At 45.3% G+C, this 21,521-nt stretch overlaps 1 protein-coding gene across 5 annotated transcripts in view; it reads left to right on the top strand.

Annotated features, from left to right (window-relative positions):
- Positions 1-1,270: 1,270 nt before the first annotated feature.
- MPP2 (MAGUK p55 scaffold protein 2) overlaps positions 1,271-21,521 on the top strand; it is a 670,534-nt gene continuing 650,283 nt past the window's right edge. For 2 of the 5 annotated variants that reach the window (XM_069634347.1, XM_069634350.1), the window contains exon 1: positions 1,271-1,404. The gene's annotated coding sequence lies outside the window, so the exon portion shown is untranslated. Of the gene's footprint in view, positions 1,405-9,782; positions 9,870-21,521 lie in introns of all 5 variants that reach the window. The other 3 variants (XM_069634348.1, XM_069634349.1, XM_069634352.1) reach the window with 3 other exon arrangements.

The raw sequence follows: 21,521 nt of genomic DNA on the forward strand, positions 1-21,521 counted from the left end.
TAACTGGTGTAGTTGTGCACCCATGCACTCTTTGACACCATCTATCTCTATTGACCTGAACTGTGGTTCCCAAGGGCGTTCAACCTACCAGCGCTTTGAGGTCATACCAATGATATATAGAGTGCTATATAAATGCCACGTAATAAAACATAACATTACAGACCACTAAGGGGATGACTGCAGAAGCATACAAACTCTGAACATAGCATGCCATGTGTTTTGTGAATTCCTCCTCTTAATACTACAAACCATTTTTACTTTCTCATGCTATGTGGCTCTTATCACCACCCATAAGCTAAAAATGAATGCAATAGAGGACAGATAGGGAGAAATGGCTTTTGAGGAGGGGCACACAGCTTGTAGGTGTTGTTTGGTTATTTGCACACCCATTGACTGCCCATGGCCATGCTAATCCCTATGGCCATTTGAAAGGATGATATCCGCTGTAAGAGCCGATGTCAACTTTTGAGTTTTATATATTCAAGCCCGCCGGCAAAGTCTCCCTCTCTGCCTCCAAGCACCAACTGTCACTGCCGTCACACGAACATCGCTCCTTGAAACAATACTAAGGGAAGATGTTCGCACGACGACATGCACACGGGTCAACCAGGACGTGCTCGCGGGCAACTACAATCTCTACACCATTCCCACCCAGTTCTTGACCCTCCTCATCCAAAACACCACCTCATGGGAACTCTTGACCTCGCTTTAACAAGCCTTACCATCAAACTGTGTACTCTAAGGGCCTGGCAGTGTTTTTAAAGCAGTCTTTTGGGAGTCCATTACTTAATTGGAGTTGCAAACCTGCTATTGCTGTAAAAATGCCTTAATCAGGTCTGCTTTCAGCCACTCTAGTATTCATAACCACTTCACTTAAGTCCTGTTAAAAACAAGCATTGGCAAAGCCAAGAGTTTTGGCTTGTATATAAGTATTGGGCATTTGCGAGGCACTGCTAGTGGATGCCCAGGTACTTCTACAATCAATGGCCAGTTTATACCACTAAGGCCGTGCCTGACAACTGCTTTCCCATGCTTACCCAAAAGCCCAAACTGTTGGCAGTGCCAATGCTTGTTAACATTTGATAATACCCTAAAAGATGTATAGGGACAATCCGGGGACACATTGAAAACGTGCAGAAGAAATATTGGGATATTTCCAGCATACTAGAGAGAAGTGTCAAGCTCGACACCGTCTGCCCGCCCTCCGGCTGAATCCAGGCTTTCATAGTGGGGCCAACTGGCATCGCCGCTTTAAGAAGGCACAGCTGCCGGTGCAGAGATTGGAGAGGGCGCTGCATAGAGGAGCATCAGAGACCGCGCTGGGGGTGGGCTGTACAGGCAGGGGGCTCCGGGTAAAGGACTGAGCAAGGCAGCTGCCTGCAGAGGGGACCTTCTCGGAAGAAGGTAAGGCAGAACGAGAGACCCCCACCTCAGCATCGCCTTACGGCTTGAATAGGGCAGTCCGCGGAGCGACGCGGATATGAGCCCCTGCCGCCTGCATGTTTGATATGTGTGAACGATATCCCCGTGGGGCCTGTGTAATATGCATTCACGGCGCGTGATACCGACATGAATAGACTAGAGTGATTCGGTGGTGTCACATGCACGCACCGCTGTCCCGGATGCACTGCCTGCCTGCTGGCAGGCATCAATAAGCGAATGCCTGCTCTCGTGCAGTCATCTGTCTCTGGCATTGTGTGGACAGTGTCACGCGCAAGGCATGGTTCTATCCACTAGCCCCAGGGAGCGCCTCGTCTATCAAAGGCCGTGCATGCATATCCACAACCACAGGCAGTGCATGCGGATCTACTATTGCAGGCAGTACACACGTCTACTCCCACAACCTGTGCACCATATCTCTTATCCCAGGCAACATATGCCTATCATTTCTCATGGGTAGAACCACGCATCACAGACACATCGCGCCTATCTACTATCACAGGCAACATATGCATATCATTTCTCATGGGTAGAACCACACACCACAGATAAGTCATGACTATATACGATCACAGGCAACATATGCCTATCATTTCTCATGGGCAGAACCACACATCACAGACACATCATGCCTATCTACTATCACAGGCAACATATGCATATAATTTCTCATGTGCAGAACCACACATCACAGACAAATCATACCTATGTACTATCACGGGCAACAGAGCCATACATCAGACAAATGGTGCCTATCTGCTGTCACAGGCATCATATGCATATCTTTTATCCTCACTCTCCTCTTCTTTTCCCTCTACTGCCCTCGATCCCCCCTCTGGCTGCCTTTCCCTCTCGTCTTCCTTTCTCCTCTTTCTCTCTGACAACATCTGACAATGTTTCTAGACAAGTCCGATCTATGAAAGTGTCGTCCAAACAGGTGCTCCCCTGCTCCTCCATAGGGGTGTACCGAACTTCGGCTTTGAGAAAGTATTTGGCCGAATTCCGGCTGAGAAAAAGCTATTCGGCTCCGGCCGAATAGTTTCTTGCTATTCGGCTCTTGCCGAATACTTTGACATTCTCATTTGAATACAATACAACATGAACTAAGTAAGGCAAATATAGATTTCCGTTTGCAAAACTGAATAGAAATTAGACCAGACAAATTGCTATCACACAGCTGAAAAATATCTTATATTGTAATCTCTTTAGGGCATGTTTTGTTACAGATTCTTAGACATAAAAGGTGGTCCCCTTTTATACTTAGCCTGCAACAATACAGGAAAATCTTTTCTTTTGGCAAATGTTTATATGCAATGTGCTCTTTTTTCAGTTGGAAAACACAAACTTGAAAGACATGTGCATAGATACTTTCAGTTCCTGTCATGTCACTTCCCATTGCGTACGTCATAGTCCACTCTATTCTTTTTTTAAGGACTCGAGTCCTGAGTTTAACATTATCTGATATTTTATCAGGAATGATAAGCTGCATATGTTTGTGTATTGGCGAGAAGGAGTGGCTGAGATAAATGAAAAGTGAGAAGCATTTATTTGGGTGGGGTGAATATTTGTGAGATGGAGTTCACACATTTCACATTTCCTCTTGACTTGTGGCATGAGCCAACATGAACCATTTTATACATTTCTATGTGAGCTGCAAAGAAGTTTTGAAACTCGACCACATCGACTTTGCAACTGGTTAGAGAATGCAATGCATCTGATTCACAAAGGCAGTCCTTTTGCATTTGTGAAGCCGCCTACTTTAACTGGCACTGAATATGCAACAATCTTCTGTACATTTGGTCCCTTCATTTTGGTTACATCCGCTTTATTTCTGGCTTTTATGCTTCAAATAAAGATGCTACATTAATTACAATCAAGAGAAATAAAAGTATAGAATGCATTTAACATGGTGCTTAATTCGTTTTTTTAAATAAAAGTGTTTTTTGAAGTTTGGAACATGATTTATTAAATAAAGCAACTGTTCGGCTTCATATTCGGGTTCGGCCGCATAGTTGACAAACTATTTGATATTCGGCCAAATACTAAATATGCTATTCGGTACAGCCCTACTCCTCCAGAACCATCAAGGACCACATTGAAAACCGTTGCTCCAGCCTTGGCCGATTTCTGCAATCACTCTTTCGCCACTGGATCTTTCCCCTATCTCCTCTAGCACTCCCTTGTGCATCCCCTCCCTAAAAAGCCTTCTGCCGATCCTACCTGTCCAGCAAACTATCGCTCGATCTCTACTCTATCACACCTTTCCTGGGCAAACTAATGGAAAAGCTGGCCATCTCCCAGTTTACTCTCCCCACTTAATCTGTTGGTTGTCTCCATGACCATCAATCTGGCTCCAGAGCAGCCAGAGGCACGGAAACTGCTCTCCTGAACACCAGTGAAGATCTGCTTCCTAATCTTGACTCCAGCCTTGCTTCGTCCCCATCCTCCTTGACCTTTCCTTTGCTTTTACAATGGTCAATCACAGCATCATGATCAATCGACTCTGTGAGAACCTGGGCATCATGGAGCAGGTCCTGGAGGGGCTGTCCTCCTTCCTCCTGGACCGACCCACCCAGGTCCAATTTGGATCCTTTCTCTTCAGCACCTCTCTCTCCACATGTGGTGTTCCCCAGGGCTCTATCCTCTCACCCTTCAATGTCTACTTGGCTCCTTTAGCTCACATGCTCTCTGCCTTCTCCTCTAGCTTTCAGTGTTATGCAGGTGACACTCAGCTCTCTTTCAGGCTCCCCTCAGCCTCCTCTCCTCTTGCTCATTGCTGACTGCCTATCCGCGACTCAGGATTTGTGCACCTCCAATGATCTCTGACTTAATGCTAGTAACATGGAGATCCTTCTCATTGGGACCCCTGCTTCCTCTTTCCCTCTCTCACTCTGGCCGCCCTTCTTGGGCCCTCTTCCTTAGCCTTCCTGTGAGGGAAAAAAACATTGTGTCATCTTCAACTCCACTCTCTCCTTCTCTCCTCACATCACAGACCTTGCAAAGAAGGCCCACTACTAACTACACCTCCTCAGAGATATTCTTCCTTTTCTCACTTTCCCCCAGAAGCTCACTGTCTCCAGAGCCCTGGTTCTCTCTTGGCTCGACTACTGCAATAACCTCTTTCTCAAACTGCCTTCCTCTACTCTCTGCCCTCTGCAACAAATCCAGAACAGGACAGCAAAACTTAACCTTGGCCTCAAGCCAAGGGACCGTAACTCTCCAGCCTTAAACTCTCTCCACTGGCTCCCAGTGGCTACAAGGATTAAGGTCAAGACCCTCTGTATCGTCCATAAGGTTATTCTGGGGCCAGGGCCCACAGTACATCTAACTCTCTCTTACAGAATACCTTCCTTCTTGAGCCCTTTGCTCAGGTACCTCCAACTCTCTGAGGGTCAGACGCTTCTCCAGGCAGTGAGCGGGGGGGTTGATCCCTCTCCCCGGCAGGTACCTTCCTCTGGAATTACCTCCCTGCCCTTCTCAAAATGGAGCCGCACCACCTGAAGTTCCGGAAGCAGCTCAAGACCTTTCTTTTCTCCTCTGCTTTCTCTCTCTACCTCCTCCACTGACCTACCTGTCTGCTGTGCCAACTGGTTGCTTGACTACCCTCAGAGTCTCACTGGGTACCAGGCTTTCCCATTATAAGTACCCCCTGCACTGCCTCCAGGCCTACCACACACTTAGGGGACGTAATTGCAACCCCCACAGTCCCCTGCCTCCTTGCACTTACCCAGAGCCACTCTGCCCTGGCTGCACTTTCTCAGTGCATTTTACCCTGACTGCACTTCCCCCTTCCCTTTCCCTAGCAATTTCCCCCTCTCCCTTCCCCCTGCTCTTTGCATTGACGCAATTGCATGATCTGAATGACTCAAGTCCTAGTAAGATTGTTTGTCTAGTCCTCCCTCTGTCTTCCCTCCCATGTCTTGTCGCACCTAGAAACACTTGTGTACAGACGCGTAATACATGACATATGATACATATCTTATCACAGCCAGTGAATGCCTGCCCAGCTACTACTACAAGCTGTGCACCATATCTCCTATCACAGTCAACAAATGTACATCCATTAACATGGACATACATCACAGACAGTTCATGCATATCTACTATCACAGGCAGTGTACTTTTGCAGGCAGTGCATAAATAACTACTATCACAGGCAACCTAAGCATTTCTACTATCATATATAGCATATATAGTACTTATAGATCTACTATCATAAGCAGTTAATGAATCAAAGACAGTATACTTGGCTATCTAATTTCAGAAACAGAGCATCGTCTATACTGTCACAGGCAATATATATATATATATATATATATATTATTTTTGTTTGTTATGTTATACGCATTTATAGAGCACACAAACACCCAAAGGCACCCTGGTGCTAGGATGAATAAAGAGCTACCCTATGAGAAAATTAGAACACAGATGTTTTTAGCATAGACCGAAAGGTAAGGTGATTGGCTGTCATCTGCAGTGGCAGGGGAATAGCATTCCAAGCCATAGCGGCAGCCACAGAGAAGGCCCGGTCACCAGTACGCATCAATCTGAACCAGGGGACCTTAAAAAAAGAAAGCAGAGTGGGAGCGGAGACATTGGGCCTCATTACGACCCAGGCGGTAAGTTACTGCCTGGGTCTTACCTTTACCACCATGGCGTAAACTACGTTTACGCCATGGTGGTTGGCGCACTTACTGCCCCATTCCGAGGTGAGTGGGGCGGTAAGTCCCCATTAACCAATTTACCCTTCCCCATTCCCATTTTTGCCCCATAGGGCATAATGGGAGTGGGGAAGGCGTTAATTACGCCACCGTAAATTACGGTGGCGTAATTAACAACAAGGTCCCCTAGCGCCATGGATTTTAACACCTGCTAAAAGCAGGTGTTAAAACCTCCATGGCGCTAAGGGACCTCGGAATCAGGCGGTAAGGGTCGGCGCTGTTTACGCCGCCGTAAACCCCTTACCGCCTGGGTCCTAATGAGGCCCATTGTGTTGGTACGTAATGGGGGAACTTAGCTTGAATATATTCAGGTCCAAGGCCGTTGAAAGCCCGGTGTACCATACAGAAGGATTTAAACAATATCCTCTTGTACACCGGAAGCCAGTGGAGCTGCCTCAGAAGAGAGGTAATGTAGGCTCCAATAGGAGGCCGGAGAGTAGCTCTGACAGCAGCGTTCTGTAGTAGCTGTAACCGAAGAATCACATAGCGGGGCTGGGCAAGATTCAGTGAATTGCAGTAGTCAAAGCCACTCAGAACGAGTGCTGCCAATACTGGAGCGCAGCATTTTTCCGGCACAAAAGGGAGTACCTTCCAGAGTACGCGCAGCTTAAAGTGACCGCTCTTACATACTGCTGCACCCTGGGCATCCATAGCAAGAGAGGAGGAAATAACCCCCAAATTCTTTACGGATGCCACAGGGACCTGGAGCGGGCCAAGGGAGACTGGCCAGCACTCATTGGTCCAATAAAGGAGAGGAGAGGTGGTACCAACCACTAATACCTCCATCTTACTACCATTTAGTTTGAGCCAGTTAGATGACATCCATTCCCCGACCTCCAGAAGACACAGCCTAAATCGATTGGCCATATTGGCATGATTACGGTCAATGCGGACCAGAATTTGGGTGTCATCGGCGTAGGAATAATAGCAAAAACCATGGGAGTGAAGGAGGGCCAGAAGATGCCTAATATAAAGATTGAAAAGAATCGGGGAGAGGGCAGACCCCTACGGAACACCGCAGGATAATGAAACTGGGCTAGATCGAAAAGGAGGGAGAGACATAGATTGTGAACGGTCGGCCAGGAAGGAGACGAATCAGTCCAGGACTCTGCCAGACAGTCCAGCAGTAGAGAGGCAGGAGATCAGAGTGGGATTGTCAACGGTGTAGAATGCAGCAGAGAGATCTAAGAGAACAACTGCGCTGACACCAACCTGGTCTACCAGGTGAGCCAAGTCGTCAAGCACAGAGTTCAGGACTGACTTGGTTCCCCTGGCAGGCCGAAACCCAGACTGAAATGGGTCAAAGTAGGATGTGGATTCCAGGAAGGTAGAGAGGAGAGGGGAGACTAGGGCTTCCAACAATTTCATGAGAAATGGCAGTAGCGAAATAGGCCGATCATTTGCTAACACCTCTGGATCAAGTGAGGGCTTTTTTAATAGAGTGATCACAAGAGCGTGTTTAAGTGTGGGTGGCATGATGCCCCCCTTAAAGGAGGAATTTAGAGCTGCAGTAATTTGAGAGATAATAGCCTTAGAGTTTTCTTTCAGAAACGCCAGCGGAATAGGATCAGTGGGAGACGCTGATTTCCGCCCTAGGATGGCATATATACACACAAATCCAAGAAAGTTATGGTGGGTTTAAAAAAGTTTGAATAAAAACCCTTTCACCTGAAATGTGAAAGTAGGAAAGTCCACATCCCACAATGCCACCTAGTAGCCATCACTAGAATTTCCCCTCCAGTTCTGAGCCACAACAGCAAGGCATTGTGGGTATGCAAATTACCTGAAATACAAACTGTTTTCTTCAAGAAATTGTCTTGTTCTAAGAGGGCAGTGCTACTTTATACATAGCTTAATCAACCCAAGACAGACATTTGCAAGGCTGCCAGGAAAACTACATACCTGGTTTCACCCTTATTAGGGCTCATCAGTGCAGTCTAGTCCTGACAGCCTAGTGGTTGGAGCATTTGGCCATGTTTTCAGAACACCAAAAAATAGTGCTTTTAGAAAGGTTTGAAAAATAACCTTTCACCTAAAGGTAAAAGTAGGAAAGTCCATTTGTGCCAAGTCACACATTCCACAATGTCACCTTGTGGCCATCGCTGGAAATTCACCTCTAATTCTGAGCCACAACAGCAGTACCCAACGCTGGAAATTCACCTCCAATTCTGAGCCACAATAGAAAGGCATTGTCGGTATTCAAATTAGCTCAAAAGCACTGCCCTCTTAGACAAAGACAATTTCCTGGAGAAAAAGGTTTGCATGCAAGCTAATTTGCAAACCCACAATGCCTTGCTATTGTGGCTCAGAACTGGAGGTGAATTTCCAGCGATGGATGCTAGGTGGCGTTGTGGAATGTGTGAAGTGGCTCAAATTGACTTTCCTATATACTCATAAAAACCAATCAAATTCACTTTATAGTGAATTTGATCGGTTATAATGAGTGCAATTTAACCATAACTTCCCTTTAACAACATTTTTTCAAAATGTTGATGTTTTTCAGTGAATTTGATAGGTTTTTATGAGTGTAACTTAACCATAACGTGTCACAACCCATTTCCTTGAACCCCCCGGGCAGGCCCATGGGCCAGGAGGGGTTTCAGTTTGGGCCCCCAACAAGTTTAGGCATCCTTGGCCAAGGCCCTCTTGGGGCAAGTCCTGGCGCCTTTGGCGCTAGGCTCATATTTAATGAGACTTGTGCTTGTTGCTGGGCACTACTTTTTCAATGCCAGTCAACATGGAGGCATCCACATAGCTTGGCTCCTGGGAACCAAGCTATGCGGTATAGTGTTTTGGGTGCGGTAGCCTAGAGACTACTTTTCCTAGACTATTTTTCTTGAGGCTATTTAAACCACACCCGATTGGAAGAACACGCTTCGCGTTACTTTGCGATCCAGCAATGTGACGCTCACCGTGTTCTGCAGCATCTGTTCTGCAGCATCTGCAAACCTCGGATGAACTGCACCTGAAAGGACAAAAGGACATTGGTATTAGCAGCAGCTTACCTGAGATTCCACTGTTAGCTGTCCACTGCTCCTGCGAGCAGCATCCAAGGAACAGCATGCCTCCTGGATCGTTGAACCTGCAAGAGAGAAAAGAGACATTAGACAATACATTTGAGCCGGCAGCTTACCTCAAGTCACCCCTCGATCAGCACCGCTCTGGAACTCCTTGCTCCGGTGAACACCACAACCTGCGGGAGCAAAAGACAACAGGTTAGCAAGGCAAGACATCATCATAGCGCTGCGCAAGCACTCACCTACCGCATCAAGGCACTCTTGAAACACCATCACTCGCCGGTGAGTCCAAAACCAGCCAACGTTCCACAGCGGACTTCCGCGCACCTAAAGAGAGAAAAAAGACATTAGTAAATCAAGGAAAGGCTTACAGTATACAGTAATAAGACCTACCTGAGAGACTCTAAAAGGGCAGCATCAGTGAAGTAACTAGATCGCATTCGCCCACAGAGGACAACGCGCCCCTGCGAAGAAGGCAGGACAGAGAGCACGCCAAAACCCAAAACAAGTTGAGGAAAGGTCCGGGAGGGGCCGCGGGCATACCGGATGTTGGGAGGCTCTTTCCCTGTTGCCCAGACTTGAACATTGCCCACCTGTTTTCCAGGCAGAACTTCCCTGCTGATAAATCCAGGGAGCGACCGAGAGGGGTACCAGAGTCCCGGCAGCTGGGTGGAGTCCCCGTGGATACCAGGTGAGCGTAACATAATGTCCCATTAACAATGTTTTTTCACTGAATTTCATGGGTTTTTACCAGTGCACCCTAATTTGCTACAATTTCCTAATATCATACTTACCTCCAATATAGCCTAGCCACATTTTCGGCCGATGTTAAAAGTTTTAACTTAAAACTGTGCCATTCCCCACCTCATAGCAACATTTTGAACACTTCTATAAACTTTTTGTAACTTTTTCCACTGCTTTTCTATTCCCCGATGTTTGCAAACGACTGACGTCACTGCAGACGTTCCGGACAGTGTCATGTGACCGAGCGCGCGTGCTGCATGAAGGCGTGTTTGCAAACACATCTGCACTTTGTGCACGGGTCCATGCTTCGCAAATAGTTTGAAACTGCATTTTCAGCTGATCTGGGGTGTTTTAAGGTGAAGATTTACGCTTGCACAGCTCCTACACCTATTCTTACTCCCTAGTATCCATCTGGAACGTCCTGAAAAAAACAGTTGACACAGAAGACTGCGCTGTGCTCATTCTCTTTGACCTCAACACAGCCTTCGATAGCATAGATCACAGTAGCCTACTAGACAGGCTACAAAAACTAGGAATCAAAAACTCAGCTCTCTGATGGATCTCCTCTTTCATCTCAAATCACTCACAAATCATGCACCTCCACACGTTCACCTCCACCTCACGATCAGTAAGAAATGGGGTCCCACAAGAAGCATCCCTATCTCCCCAAATCTTCAACCTCTACCTACAACCCCTGCACGCAATCGTCTACTCCCACAATCTTACTTACTACAACTACGCAGACGACACCCAGATCATCCTTAAAATCCCCAAATCTCCAGGCTCTGACAGTCCAGACCTGTCTTCATGCCTCTCAGATATTGACCTCAACCCTGGGAAAACTGAAATCCTAGTCTGCGGGAACACTGCGCGCCTTCCCCAACCAATTCTGTGGCCTTAATCCCTAAGACCTGAACCGGCAACTACAAACTTGGTAAAAAAACTCAGATGCACATTATACACCGATCTATCCCTCGCCCAACACATCACCTCTGTATCTAAAACCTGTTTCTTCCATCTATGGATTTTCAGGCGTATTTTTCCTTACCTCACCTATCCTCACTGCTTCTCAGACATCAACTCCATCATCCTGTCCCGCGTACACTACCCAAACTGCCTCTATCTAGGCGCACCAGTGTTTCAACTAAGGAAACGGCAAAGAATCCAAAACGCTGCAGCACACCTGCTCATTAAACTACCTCCCAGAGAACACATCAGCCCTACACTAAAAGTCCTGCATTGGCTACCGATTGGTCAACACGATACCGTTAAAGCCATGTGCATCACCCACTGGGCCATACACAACACCGGTCTGGAACTCCTTCAGGAGAAAATCCTGCACTACCAGCCCCCAAGGAGTCTCAGATCTAACACAGCACATCACCTAGTGGTCCCACTTCACAACTCCTCCAGGCTGGGCGGATCCTCGTTTCTCCGTCCAAGCACCGATCATCTGGAACTCCCTACCCCTACACATTTGCAATACAAAATAATCACCTGAAACACAGAAAGAACCTCAAAACCTGGCTTTTCCCAACATCCCCTTGAACCCTTCCACCTCTCAAAACTATATTGCTGAACCCAAACACAAGAACATTCCTATCCACCAATTACAGCACAGAGGCGTTTGCAGTGGTTCACCATGACAAAATATGCCCCCCCGCCAGGCACAACCACACTCCTACCCATCAATTCCACAGGGAAGCTGGCAGCATTCGCTGAGGCACACTGCAATAAACCTTACTCCTCCGAAGAAAAAACATATTTCTGCCCACTAAATATCAAAACCTCTGCTACTTAGTTACAGCGACTACCAATGAAAATAAAATCTGGTATAGCTGTATTGTGCAGTAAAAGAAGTACATGAATAGAAGTAGGGATTATCTAGTGCTCATAGAAGCTTAGAAGTAAAGTGCCAAGACATGCCACAAACTACCTGCTGGGTCAAAGGAGTACCAAGAGTGTGGTACACAGCTGCCAGGCGGTACCCCCGAAGGGTAATGCTAAGGGGTGTACTGGTGTTCACTAGATATAGGGCCTGTAACCTGTGAGGTTTATGAGGGACCAGACTGCCAGTCTCAGTAGCAGTGGTATCAGTTAGCAGGGAAGTGATTAAGTAAAACAGGGACACAAAAGCAGAGTTTTCGGACGTTTTCAAAACTTAAACAAGTCCATCTGAAGTATAAAAGGAGCAGGAAGGTTGTTCCAAAGAGATGCACTGGCCGACGACAGGGACATGCCTCCCACTCTCTGTTTCAAAAAGCATTTGACAAGCAGAGTATTGGAGTTACAGCAGCGGAGGGGTGTAGCAGGGCAGAATCTAGGGAAATAAAGTTGGACGTATTATAGTCCATGCAATTAGCAGGAGCCAATGTACACATTTGTGCTTAAGGCCAAGGATAAGTCTTGCAGCCCTGTTCTAGATTAGCCGAAGAGGTATAGACAACCAAGGGGGAGGTTAAAGAAGAGGCTGCTGCAGTAGTGCAGCCTACACAGGAGACTAGGGCTCTACAGATGTTCAGCTTCTGGGGGAAGGTAAGGAACGGTACAATGCCTGCAAGGAGGTCAAGCTCAGACCATGGGCTTTTTTACAAGCTCCAAAATGTAAGGAGTAAAGGAGAGAAAGGACTTAAAGATAACCCCAAGGTTTTTGGCCTCACAGAATGGTGTGAGTAGAGTGACCAAAGACTGCGGCAAGAGAGTATGAGAAAAACAGGGCACAGGTGTCATAATAGGAAAGATCTCTGTCCTACTACCATTGAGACAGAGATTGTTAGCCGCACACAATGCCTCGATGGCGGTGAGACAATTAGGGATAAAAAACGAGAACACATTAGCTCAGGTAAGTTTAAACAGACCTGTATGCCATTAGCATAATACTGGTAATAAGAAAAGAAGAAAGACATCAGGTGAGCCAGAGGGACGAAATAGATATGCAGTAGCTACAATGACAGGATAAAACCCTGGGGTACTCTGCAGGTACACAGTGCGGTGGTGGAGTACATACAGCCCAGTTGCAGCTGGGAAGGGCGTTTAGTGAAGAAAACAGAGTAGCCACTCCAGTGTCCGGTCCATGATGCTAAAGGTATCATGTAACCATTTAATGAGGATGCAATGGTTGACTGTGTGAAAGGTGGAGGAGACTTCAAGGAGCACTATCCTCAATTATACTACAATTATAAATACCATATACACTTTAATTATATAATTCCACCATATTACAAATACTGTGACACTCCCACTACATTACCTATAATGACTATACACATATTGCTACTGTGGTGGTTGTGGCCAGTAGCAGATTCTTGGGGCCAAGAATCTGGCCCCTGGCCACAACCACCACAATAGAATTAAACCATATAGCAAGTACATATAATACATCTTCAAATAACAAAACTCGCCCTGAACCCCCTGCAATCCAAATGATGTCCGCAGACACCAATATTGACTGCAGGCTCGGCGGCATCCGCAAACCATTTCTTCATCCATAAAAACAGCTCCATATCACCTTTATTCCACTCCTCCACCTTTTCCAAACCCTCTTTCAGCCATCAAAAAATCTCAAATGTGTTTTCCAAGCTGTTCGTTCACAGCGTTGTCCACGGACACCGGCCGCTGTCTGCGAATCCAACATTGCGACCGCTTAAAAAAATATGCCGCACCTCATGCTTTTCACCATCCAATCAGTGGCCGCATCCAAAGTCTACAGACATCACACCGCCCCTCTGATTGGTCCAGGGGGGTGTCCGTGGACCAAATAGGGAAGTGAGTGCGTGGATCAGACCCAGATATCACCACATTTCTTTACCTATTTTTTGGCCATTTTAAAATAAACTACTGCACGGATTTACACCAAATTTACACACTTTCAGGACCAAGCCGCCACTCCTGCCATAAAATTGCTGAATATCCGCTCAGTAGTTTGAGCTTTATTTGTGAGCAAATCTTTTTTTACATTGCGTATACGAGGATTTCCACACATTTCCGGACCCCACCTATAACTTTGCCCCGACTCCCCCCGACGCCCCCGGAAGGAATCCGGGGGGCCATATACTTCTTTTGCAAAGTTTTGTGAGGTTTCATCCAGGGGGTGCAAAGTTATGAGCCACCCAAAATGTGCTCTTTCTAGGAGTTGAGCAACTTAACCATAACTACCGGGCCACTACTGCAAGCCCTGTAACATATATATTTTGTGATCATGGACAGTACATTCATTCGATTCAGTTCATGCCGTTTTACTGTCACATGCTTTACACCATATCTACTATCATAGGCAGCAAATACATATTTATTATCATGGTCAAAACATTCATCACAAGCAGTACAAGTGTATCCACCATCACAAGTAGTGCATTATATCTACTGTCACAGACAACATATGCATATCTACTATCATGATCAGTAAATACAACACAGGCCATTTATTCCTATCCATCAACATAGGCAGTGCATACACAGCTACTATCAAAGAGAGAAAACAGATCCCAGGCAGTTCATGTCTATATGTTCCTAGGCAGTGCATGCATCACAGTGCATGCCTATTTACTATCACAGGCTGTGCATGAACAGCTACTATCCCAGGCAATATATACATCACACGCAGTACATGTCTAACTACTACCTCACGCAGTGCATCAAATCTACTGTCACAGGAAACATATGCATACCTATTATCAAGAGCAATTACATGCATCACAGGCCATTCATGCCTATCTATCAGCATAGGCAGCACATACACAGCTACTATCACAGATAGTACATATATCACAGGCAGTCCATGCATGTCTACTTTAATAGGCAGTGCATGCATCACAGTAAATTCCTAATTACTACCACAAGCTTTGCATGCACAGCTACTATCACAGGCAGTTCAAACATCACAGCAGGTACATGCCTGCATACTTTTAAAGGTAGTGCATCATATCCATAATCACAGGCAACATGTGCATCCCTATTATCTTGACCAGTAAATGCATCATAGGCAGTTCTTGTTGATCTACTATCAAAGGCATTGCATACATTTTACCATTAAAGTAGCACATGCATCACAGTCAGCACATGCCTATCTACTATCACAGAGAGTGCATTCATAACCATTGTCACATGCAATACATGTCCTTCTACTATCATGTCTACTGCATCATATCTCCTATCAGAAGCCACATATATGCATAATCTCTATCATGGGCAGTGCATAGGTCAGAGGCAACTCATTTCTATCTGATATCATTGCCAGTGCATGAATCACAGCTAGTACCTGCCTACCCATGGTCACAGGAATGTGTATATACTATCAGAGATAGTGCACACATAGCTATTATCACAGGCAGCACAATCATCACAAATAGGACATGCCTATCTACTTTCACCAGCCACAGCACATCCTATCTACTATCACAGGCAACACATACATATATGCTATCACGGACAGGACATACATCACAGGCAGTTCATGCCTAGCTACTATCGTAGGTAGTGCATGCATCAGATGCAGTGCATGGCTGTCTACTATCACAGGTAGTACATTTAGATCTACCATCATAGATGGTACATGCGTTTTTACTCTCAAAGTTAATGCATCCATATCTACTATTGCTGGTATTGTAGGCATATCTACTACTATGGGTAGTCCATAAATATCTACTATCATAGGTAGTGCATGAAAGACAGCACATGCCTATCAACTATCACGGACAGTGCATCGTATCTAGTATCACAGGCCATATGTGCATATCTACTATCATGGGCAGTAAATACATCACAGGCAGTCCATGCCTATCTACTATCACAGGCAGTAAGGTAATGTAATGTCAGTGGTCCTTTATGGTGCCTTTCTGCCAATAATATTGACTTTGCTGCTCATGGCACTGTAGGAAAAGCAGGGTGGGGCTGTTAATTGGATAGTGGAAAAGCAGATGGGGAAAACCTGTGGTGTTGAGTGTAGGTCGGAAGTACCTGTTGCCTGTGTGCTGATGTGAAAAGCTGTTCTTTGTTGAAGGTTATAAACCAGTGCAGGTTAGCCATAAGAGCGGCCCCTATGTTGCAAAGTAGTGATTGAAGTACTGGTTGAGTGGTTAATGAAAATAAGAGCAAAGGGCAGGGGTCTGGTAGATACACCAGATCTGGATGGTCACCTGATGGGAGTGAGTAGAGTATAAAGGTTGCTAGATTTTAGAGGCGAAGAGTTAGTGGGGGCATGGGGAGGGGGCAGAGACTTGGTTGGATAGAATTTGTCATTTCCAGATTTGGGGCATGGAATTACATAGAAAGATTGAGATGTGGCCCAAAAATCATGCAGCAGGTGTTCATGAACTGATGGGGTATGAGTGAGTGGTAGTCTCCAGTGATCTGTGTCACTTGATTTCCAATGGGTTTTCAATTCGACAACTAAGGTGTCTATCATATTGTGATATCATTTTTTCCCAGACTATCTCATATTCATATTAGGGGATAGGAGATGGATCTGGATGATCTTCACTAAATGGGGACGAGGAAGGTAGCTCTCGCAATAGAGCATGTTTGCGGGCTGGGTTGAATGACTTGTTCGTCTGTTCGAGGGGGAGACAGATCAAAACTGATATCCCAGGTGGGTATCAAATAGTCTTGCTCTTGCTTCATTGCTGTGTTATCCGAGGTGGTTAGTTGAAGAACCACGTATTGAGCCATTTTCTGAGCGTCAGGTGGTTAACTTCCAAGTGAAGATGCATAGGTAGGTTGTTCCAGAGTTTCGTGGCAGTACATATATCACAGGAGGTACATACTCTCACTGGTAGGGCATCACATCTCCGGAGGATAGCTCAGCGGCAACGTGCTGGCCTTGGAAGCAAGACGGCACTAAGCAACACAGGTTCGATCCCCGGGTCCGTGCTTAGAAACCTCTGGGTATTAAGCGCATTATAAATAACCTATCATATCATATCTACAATCCCAGACCCTGGACTGCCACAAGACCCCGAACCTCTTGTCTTGGAGCAAGACTGGGTTGCACATTTTAACTCTCTGTACAGTGCACATGATAAGGTTGATATAGACGGCATTCAGATTTCTTCTTACTCCAACCATACGCAATTAGACCCCTTCACTGTTGGGGAGCACGAACAAGCTATCACGCAAAACAAAAATCCATAAAGCACTAGGGGCTGAATGAATTTCGAAAGACCTCTTTCATATGTTGAGCCGTGGGCTCCATTCCTGACACCGATTTTGAACGCCCTTCTGCTAACTACTATGATTACGACTAGTTGGAAAAATTACAATATTAAGCCATTTATAAGAAGGGCTCTAAATCATCCCCATCATTCTACTGTCCAATTACCTTATTGGATGGAACGTCGAAGATGTTCTCCATTGTATGATCATGAAAAGGCTTGAGGAATGGGTTCTGAGGAATAATGTTCTTTTCTGATACCCAGCTCGCCTTTAGGTCTGGGAACTGTTCATCAGTGGATACATCTGTACTTGCCAGTCTCCAAGTATGTCCTTCTTTCTGGAACTCCTGACTACGTGTCTTTTAGGGACCTTAATTGGGCCTTTGATCAGGGAGACAGGGAACTCCTGTTGAGGACTTTGCAAGATATGGGAGTCTCTGGTGCCCTCCTGCATACACTCGAGACCCTACACTCTGATTCTACGGTCCGTGATGTGGTAACAAGGGTGAAGTGAGTGGCATTATCAATGTGGAGCAAGGGGTTCGGCAGTGGTATTTCCTTGCACCCCTTCTTTTTTATTTGTATGTCAATGGTTTACTGTCCTTCTTAGAAAGTCTCAACGCTGACGTCCCTAGGTGTGTTGTGTGGGCAGGAAGATCCCTATCCTGAGTTATGCCGATGGTGCGGCTCTGTTGGCGAGGTACTCGAGATCCCGTCAGTGTCTTGTAGAAGGGTTTCCCAGGTGTATGGCCCTTGGGGAACTGAAGGTTAACACTGACACATGCTATGTAATGTGCTTCACCAAAGAACATCTGTGTGATCACACAGCCTTCCATGATGGCCGCAGACTAAAGGTTTGCCACTACTTTGAGTACCTTGGCATAACGTATCGCAGACGACTAAATAGGAAGGACAATTAAACAATCAGAAGGCGTAAAAAGAAACCATCTTCTGGGATTGTTTTCAGATTTACCAAATCGCTGCAACATTACTCTGTGGTCATATACTAACTGCCTATAGGGTTAAGTGCGTGGCTAGAGGTGTCTGCGGTAGCCAACTTTGGGGTGTGAGTGATGTGGGGAGGGGACTTCAAGCAGAGGATAACTCTTTTATTTCTCACCTTCTGGGAGTTCCTCCGACAGCAGTGTCTTTTAATACTCATTTTGGAACAGGCCTACCTTATATCTCTGACACTCTGAGGCTCAAATCTGTTATTTGTTGGCTTTCTCTGTGGAAGGGCAGGAAGGTAATGGAACCAAAGCTTTGGTTAGCTCAGCTGATTGCTACACTTTGGCAATGGTTATAAAGTAAATTGGTTATTCTATATCAAAAGAACTCTCGATTCTGTGGGTTTTTTCCAACCCATCATATATTGTTGATATGACTGCGAAGGAACTTAAAAAGAGTCTCCTTTTATATTGTATTTAGTGTTTGCTTGTTAGGCGCTTATACAATAAGAATATACTGTTTCAAAGCGCCCACAGGGCAGGGAGGGAGGGGGAGTGGGAAATACATTACAGCATTACAACATAATATTAAGAGCAGAAGGGGAAGAGGGAGGGGGAAGAACCTACTTTGCCTTGTGAGTAATTAGAACGTGCAAGTGCAGGAAGAGGGAAGAGGGGGTAAGTGCTGGGGAATTTGAGTAATAGTATGAGAGGGGATACGAATCTTTTAAAATCGATTGTAAGACAGTATCTTCCCCTCTTGCCATTAACAGGGATGGCTGTGTATTTTGATGTTGTGAATCTCTCTTCTGTCACGAGCTAGTCTAAATACACTGCAGCTAAAAGCTCTATGTTGCTATTGGTCAGGAACGAAGTACATTAATGATAATCACTGCGTCTGCGGCCAGGCTGCATCTTTGGCCGACTTTGTCTTATTCTGTCCATTGTATAATGACCTGCGGATACAATACCTCCCAACGTTACTTAGACGTTTTGGTTTTAATTCCTGGTAACCTGCTTTCATGATGTTACTAGGTCCTCCTGATGCTGCCAGTGCCTTTAAACACGCAAGCTACCTCCAACATGCTGGGAATCTAAAAACATGCGTGTGTTCTTAACTATACTAAAATACTGATTGTTATTTTATGATGCACATTTTTATAATTCTTTTAATCTTGATGTATCTGACCCAGATTTGAATGTATGTTGTTTTTGTTTGAAGTTTTATGGATTATTGTTGTTGATCCGAAATAGACTACATATACAATTACAGGCAACATGTACATACCTATTATTATATGCAGTACATGCATCACATGTATTTCCCATCTATCTCCTATCACAGGCGTTGCATACAAATCTAGTGTCACAGTCAGTACATTCATCACATGTAGCACCTGCTTATCTACTATCACAAGCAGTGCATCATATCTACTATCAAAGACAACATATACGCCTATCTACTATCATGTGAAGTACATACATTGGAGGCAGCTCATGTATATCTGCTGTAATGGGCAGTGCATGCATCACAGGCAGTGCATGTCTTTCTACTCTTAGTGGTAGTCCATCATAGCTACAATCACAGCCAACATGTACACTCTGCTATTATTGACAGTACATGCATCACTATCTCCTATCACAGACGTTGCATACATATCGACTATCACAGGCAGTACATTAATCACAGGCAGCAACTGTCTACTATCAGAAGCTGTGTATCATATCTACTATCAAAGACAACCTATATGCATATCTCCTATCACGTGCATCATATCTACTATAACGTGCAGTTGGTACATCACAGGTGGGGAATGCCTATCTACTGTCACAGGTAGTGCATCATAACTACTATCACAGGCAACATATGCACACCTATAATGGTCAGTATATGCTTCACAGGCTATCCCCATCATAGGCAGTGCATATATTTTCCCAATCATAGACTGAGCATGCATGCCCATGTACTATCGCAGGTCACGCATGCATATCTATTATCACAGGCAACATATGCGTGTCTGTTACTGTGGTCAGGGCATACATCCCAGGCTGTGCACACATATCCACCATCACAGGCAGTACATACATACACAAGCAGCACCTGATTATCTACCGTCATAAGCAATGCATCATATCTACTCTTGCAGTCAGCATATATGCATATCTTATATTAAGTGCAGTGCACCCTTCACAGGCAATTTGTGTATATTTACTATCATGGGGGCAGGCATGCATCACAGGCTGTACATACCTATCTTCTATTACAAGCAATGCATCATAACTACTATCACAAGCAGCGCATACATGTCTACTATCACGGGCAGTGCATACATATCTACTATCACAGGCAGTGAATATACTAGATATGTTACAGGTTGTACATGCCTGTCTACTATCACAGGCAGTGTATCATAACTACTATCACAGGCAGTGCATACATATCTACTATCTACTATCACAGGCAGTGCATACATATCTACTATCACAGGCAGTGAATATAGTACATGCCTGTCTACTATCACAGGCAGTGCATCATAACTACTATCACAGGGAGTGCATACATATCTACTATCACGGGCAGTGCATACATATCTACGATCACAGGCAGTGAATATAGTAGATACATTACATGTTGTACATGCCTGTCTACTATCACAGGCACTAGATCATATCTGCAATCACAGGCAACATGTGCATGCCTACTATGATCACCAGTTTATGCATCACAGGCAGTTTTCATCTATCTCCTATCAGAGGCATTGCATACACATGAACTATCAAAAGCAGTTAATCAATCATGGGCAGCACATGCCTATCCACTGTCACAAGCAGGGAATTTTACCTACTACCATAGTCAACATATATGCATACCGTCTATCCTGTGCAGTACATCCACCACAGCCAGGTCATTTATACTTGCTATCATGGGCAGGTCATAACTCACAGACGGTAAATGCCTACCTACGGTCACAGGCAGGCATGCATGCATAACTCTTACCGCAGGCAGTACATACATCACAAGTTGAACACCGCTATCTACTATCAGAAGCCGTGATCTCCAATCACGGAAAGTGCATGTATATCTGCTATCACAGGCACTAAGGACTTTGCAGGTGGTGCTTGCCTATCTAGTATGACAGACAAGGCATGCATATCTCCTACCAGGGGAGTGCATACACCATAGGCAGTGCACGGCTATCTACCATCACAGGCAATGCATACGTCACAGACAGTGCACACATATATTTAATCACACCCAGTGTGTGGAAATCTATTGCAGGCAGTATGTATATACATTACATGCCACCCATGCTTATCTACTATCGCAAGCAATGCATTGTAGCTACATATCAACATATGCATATTTACTATCAGAGCCAGTACATACTTTACAACATTTCTTGTCTATCTAGTAGCACACGCTGTAAATACCCGAAATGACAGGCAGTTCTATCACAGTGAGTGCATGCATACCTACTATCACACGAAGTGCATACCCATCTA

Source organism: Ambystoma mexicanum, chromosome 13 (genome assembly GCF_040938575.1).
Source record: "Ambystoma mexicanum isolate Mex_15411 chromosome 13, UKY_AmexF1_1, whole genome shotgun sequence".
NCBI classification, from domain to species: domain Eukaryota; kingdom Metazoa; phylum Chordata; class Amphibia; order Caudata; family Ambystomatidae; genus Ambystoma; species Ambystoma mexicanum.